General features: G+C 33.4%; 1 pseudogene; it reads right to left on the bottom strand.

Moving 5' to 3' along the window:
* Positions 1 to 5539, bottom strand: part of LOC129081033 (60S ribosomal protein L6-like) — an 85768-nt pseudogene extending 80229 nt beyond the window's left edge.
* Positions 5540 to 6000: the final 461 nt, after the last annotated feature.

Genomic DNA, 6000 nt, shown 5'->3' on the forward strand with positions numbered 1-6000 from the left:
AGTCGCTTACCCTGACTAGTCCAATGAATGTGCATAATGAAACACTTTCTGCTGCCAGGGTAATAAAAGACTATAAAGCTTCTAGGAGATCCATGAGAACCGATTGCATCCTTGAAGGTTTTGCAGCTTAGAGATCTCATCTGTATCTGTATCTGTCATAATGTAGTTTTAACAAAAAGGAAAAGCACTGAAGAACTGACTTATTTCATTAAGTTACTGCTACATTCTCATAACCAGATAGAAGATTTTATCATTGTTATCTTAGCAACAAGACACTGGCTTACTTCTGACACCAAGTTGGTGGGAAAGATTTTAAGCAATCCATGTTCTCAGCCTGCCTGCTTCCCACACCAGCATACTCTCAGTGACTTGTATAACCATGAAAATGAGCTTGCATTTTCCTTGATGGTTCCTGAAATGTGACTCAAAGACGTTATTTATACATCAAGTAGAAATGTGATCAGTTGATAGAGTTATCTAAATCATTTGGAAATTAAAAGTCTTTGGTGTCATCTTAACTGTGAGCATACATAGAGATGTGAACTGTGAGGTAATAATGGCTTCTTACAGAATTGGAAGAGATTGGATAGCTAGTGAACTACTACCATATGCTTGAACATATGCATAGGCATCTATATGGGAATTTTGCCACATGGGATACCTTTATTATTGAATCATGCAGGACATTTGAGCTTCACTGTTAATCTAGTTATCTAAAGATAGGACATTAACAAAATCTATAAGGCAACATTGAAACAAAGTCACCTAACTTAAATAAGTTGAATGGCAATGAATCAAGTTGTCAAACCACATTTCATATTGTTAAAAGAGGATTTTTCTCCTGTTGCATTTGCCAATGTTAAATTTTTCCAAAATATTCATAGTTCCTTTTTAAACCAAACTATGCTCTAATGACCTTTATTTGGTAACCATGATATCTTTCTCATTTTCTTTAATTAGGTAATTCTAAATTTAGTTATCATGTTCCATAGTGTATACATTTCCATTTTAGGTACATACAGACAAGTTTCCAATCTAAACTTGCTGCCTCAAGTAATTGTTAAAAGTTATGGTACTAGCACTATTTCTGTATTACTTCATAATACTCTATATAATGTCATGGCTTTTGGGTTAAATCAAGTTGGGTTTAAATGCCACATCTGCTACTTGCTTACTGAGAAATTTTGAACAAGTAATTGAAACTCACTAAATTTGAATATTTTCATTTATAGAATATGTAAATATAGTACTTCTATTATACCATATATTACACCAACAAGGCTTTCATGAGGATTGATAGATTTTAGTGTTTTTTGAACAGTATTTGGCTTACAGTAATCACTTAATGTTATGAATAAAGGATGAAATTTAGAATATTCATAGGTACTCATGCTACATTTACTAAGAAAATATAATTTATATAGATTAATTAAACATTTTTTGGTTAGAGTTCTATCATTTTTTTCTAGAGACAAAAAGACAAGTGCATTTTACATATTGACTTCACTCTTTGATATTTATTTGAGGTAATCTGAGCTCAGTTAAATATTGTTCAGGATAATGTTGTCTTTATCAAAAAGGAATAGAATGCATAGAACTCTGTGATCATAAATTTAATACTTTCACTACTAAAACTTTAGATGATCTTTGAATATTATATTTAATTTAATATCACAATCTATAAACTTACTAATTTTTTTTATTAATTAAAAGGGGTGAAATTGTATCAGCCTTCAAATAAGATTCCACCCAAGGGATAACTCTGAATAGAAATTGTCTTGAGTGAATTGTAAAAAATTAGTCATTTCTGTATTACATGATTAAATAAAACAATTGACTGATGACTCTGTAGAAGCAGTGGTTCCTCTAGGACCACCCACGGCGTCCATGGCTCCTTGGTTGAAAGCCATGCTCTGCATAATTGACAAATAATTCTTACTCATAAGTACATAACAGTGCTGACCTCCAGGCTGTTGCCTATGCAACATGATACAAATTTCTTCTATTTTTTTACTTTTAATTGTTTTTAGAGTATTTTTACTATTTCTCTCTTCAGCTGAAATATATCACTGTCATTTTGAAAAACTTTGATCCATAATGCCACTGTTCTACCTTTTCTTTCTTTTCTGTATAAATATCCATTCCTGCAGACATTTAACATTCACAGATGATTGTAGCAGATTTTCGTTATGCATGATTGGATATGATTTTCTATATATAGATACATTTGGTTTATCTATAAAATTCCCCCAATTCTATATATTCATAGATAGGTATGTTAAAGCAATCACATTATTTTTCATATAATAAATTTGACCAAATAAGATATTTAAAATATTTCTCATGTTATAAACATAAATATATTTTCCTGCCAATTAAAACAAACTAGTAAATCATTATTATAAACTTTTCACTAAATCGTATATACACTACATTTAGAGAATTAGAAGACCTGAGCAATGTCTTTTGATAAAATTGGTTTACACATTAGCCTGATACTTTATACAGGTTGGATTCCCTGTTCTTTTAGTATTTCACCCACTAAAGGATTTAGCTTTGGAAGACTGGATGTAAGTCCACATTATAGCTTTACGCATATGTGGCCACTAGTGTAATGTTGGCTCGAACATTAGCTATTTTTATCCCTTTTGGTCTACTGTAATTGTAAGTACCTATGGTCAGTTCTCACAGAAAATTATGGCAGCATCTTATTATAATAGAATCCATGTTATATTTTATTTTAGACACTAAATTTTCTCTCTATGAATAAAGGAATCATATGTCAGTACAAAAATATCATCTTTTATTTTTTTTAATCCTCACCCAAAGACATTATTTCAGTGCTTTGAGATAGATAAGCCATCAATGTGAGAAAGAAACCTCAGTTGGCTGCCTTCTTGTACACACCCAGCCCAGGGATCCGAACTCACAGCTTGGGTGTGTGCTCTGCTGGAAATCAAAACCTCCAGATGACACTCCAACCAACTGAGCCACACCACCCAGGGTCAAAACTATCTTTAAATTAAAGCATTTTGGAGATAAACACACGTGCGTGGGCACACACACACACTACGGTCTTGTTCTACAGGTTTTTGTTTGTTTGTTTGTTTTGTTTTTTCTAACCATAAACTACAATTTGGTTAATCATAGATCCAGAGACATACTCAACTCTTGCTGACATTCCTAAGAGACATTACTACGGCATGGTTTCCTGCAAGGTCCATCTTTCTGCTCAGGCCAAACAGAGAAGTCTGAGTATAGGAAACACACACAGGTACCGCACACATATACACAAGCTTGTCATATATTTGTATGATGTATATTCATGAGTATATATGTGCATGCATAAATATACTTGAATTATTCATGATTGAATAATTTGTAATTTTAATTTTAGCTATCAAATAGCCTGGCAATCATAAGTCATGAGCATTATAATTTAAAGCAAACATAGTTGTCAGGGAATGAGAAATGGCTATAGATCCAGGCACAAAGAGCAGCCAATCTAAAGGCACCAGTGCCAGCCATAGGGATTGGCACAGCAAGTCCACTCCCACACAGGTTTCCAGGCTCTGTCATTAGCTTTTTTTGTGTGGCGCACTTGCATAATTATTTCACCCTAGCCACATTTTCCCCCAGGACTTCCTTTCTTAACCATTGCCACTGCTGATTTTCATGGGTGTTACATTTTCACAAAGTAAGCTGGAGCCAAATTCTAGAGATATCTTTGTAGTCCAATTGGCCAGTCCTCTTCTGTTTCTAATTTTTATTTATTGTCATGTGAATGTACAGTAAGACCCACTGCTAGCACTTACAGAGTATGGATATGCCTTGCCAAAGGCATCCTATCTGGGTAGACTAAATAGAAAAAGGCATCCAACCCCAAGAGGATGCAGTTCATTTCCAAGTGCAAAACTGAGCTAGCTTCCTGAAGGAGAGGTTTCTACCCCACCTTTAGGCTCCTGGCCAGGCATCTTTGTGCAGGACACAAAGCACAGCTTTATGTGCTGGCCTTAATGGAAACCTACACATGACCGCATTTTTTATGCTATCATAACTTGTAACAGCTTAAACTAACTTAATTTTCTTAGGCCCCTGTTGTAATTCCTAATACAACTAGTCCATGTTGCTTTAAGATCTTGCCAAAATCAGGGGGAGCTCACTCCTTTTTACAAATTTCTCTATAAATTGCTTACTTTTTCAAAACTGTGAGCTGAATGTTTAGAATATTAAGAAACAAATAATTTGAAATATTTTTTTTCAAGTGTCTTTTCTGGAATTTTTTCACAACAAGTGAGGTTGACAAATAGGCTTGCCAAAGTCAAGTTTAATGGCCACTCTGGTAAATGTTTCAAATGGGATTTCTGTAATCTTCACAGAGATAGAGTTAATTTGCCAGAAAAAAACATCCAATTATTACATTTCCCCCCTTTTTTTAAACATTACAAGCAAGGACTTGTGTAGTCTCTAAAATAAACATTTATATGTACCAGTAAAACAAAATTTTAGTTGGAAGATAGGTAGAAGAAACTACTTTCATTACTCCTTTTCCCCCTTAAACAACATGGATAAATTATCTCTAAGACTCAGCTGGAGTAGAGAAAATTATTCTATCAATCTATCCTATTTCTGCCCTAAGAAAAGGAAGAATTAAGATCCAGCTAATGTTCAGAAAAATCCACTGATGAAGTCAGTAGTATTCCCATGTCTGTTTAAGGCATAACATAACTTACTTGAAAGGTTTTGGTGTGGACATAAATTCAAATCTGCCTGTGATACCTTGAAGAAGAGAGTTAACGTTCCTGGAGTACATGAATCAAGTTATTAAATAATGCTGTCTCAGAATATAATGTAACACCTGATTTAACTGACTACAAAATCCTTTACAAAATCAAATGGTTTTCTCATTATCTGGGAATATTTACATGTTTGACATAAAATACAATTACAACAAGAGAGTCTTCTGAATGAATGTTTTGTTTCTAGACAAATGAAACTCTTTGTTGACTTTGGTAGTATACATATCAGAATTAGAAGAATACCAAGGAGATCTGTGTGACTACTGGTCAAGTGTGATCTGGACCTCCTAGAGTGAAACTCACTGTAGAAATGTACAGAATAATACAAGTCCACTATACTAAAATTCCTCTAGATTTAATGAAGTAGATATCCACAATTAGAAACAAATTAAGTGATCTGTGAACCAGAAAGGTGGATTTAGATTATGTGTCAATGTTCAGGGGCAGTACATATATAAATGCTGCTACTGGTTTGATCAAAAACTAATTACCTTTTGACTCACCTGAAAATGGTGGCTTATGGACTTCTCTAAAGAACCTGAAACTTGAGTTGCAGGAACCACCTGGATGAACACACAGCAGTCAGGTGACAATGCAGAATGCCGGTAACTGTTAAACTCCTCTCTGCCTAGACATTTTTGTCTCACAGTTTGTGTTGACAAAGGACTTGTAGTCAGCAAGTTCTTATTTAGGAAAGTACCTGTTGATGTTGTTTTCAGTGAATTATAGTCTTGAAGCATCACTTCTATTTAATTATGCAAAACTAAGAAGTTTTATGTGTGGAAAATTTGTGGGATACAGTAGTGGAATACCTAAATATGTGGATAAAATCTTCATAATACTACTTGTAAATATTTTAAAATAATAAAAAAATCAATAAAGGTCCATATCTGTCACACCAATAAAACATGGTAAAATGTATTAGTGATGTGAACTACTTATTGTAACAGAGGAACTGACAAAAGACATAGTCTGTATGAATATACTTTCTGGAGTAGTAATTGGTTAATTGCACAATTTAGGTATCTTATTTAAATTGAGTTTATATTTCGCTCTGAATTAATGACTATTGTAATGAACTCATTAAATCAGAAAGTCAATATTAATTTATTACCAGAAGACTTAGTGAATTACATTGACAAGTGAGAAGAAATGATTTAATATTATCTATTTGATTATTTCATAACCTATCTGCAGATTA

This window comes from Pteronotus mesoamericanus, unplaced genomic scaffold, assembly GCF_021234165.1.
Source record: "Pteronotus mesoamericanus isolate MK-2021 breed Mesoamerican mustached bat unplaced genomic scaffold, CSHL_Meso_final contig_94, whole genome shotgun sequence".
Taxonomy (NCBI): domain Eukaryota; kingdom Metazoa; phylum Chordata; class Mammalia; order Chiroptera; family Mormoopidae; genus Pteronotus; species Pteronotus mesoamericanus.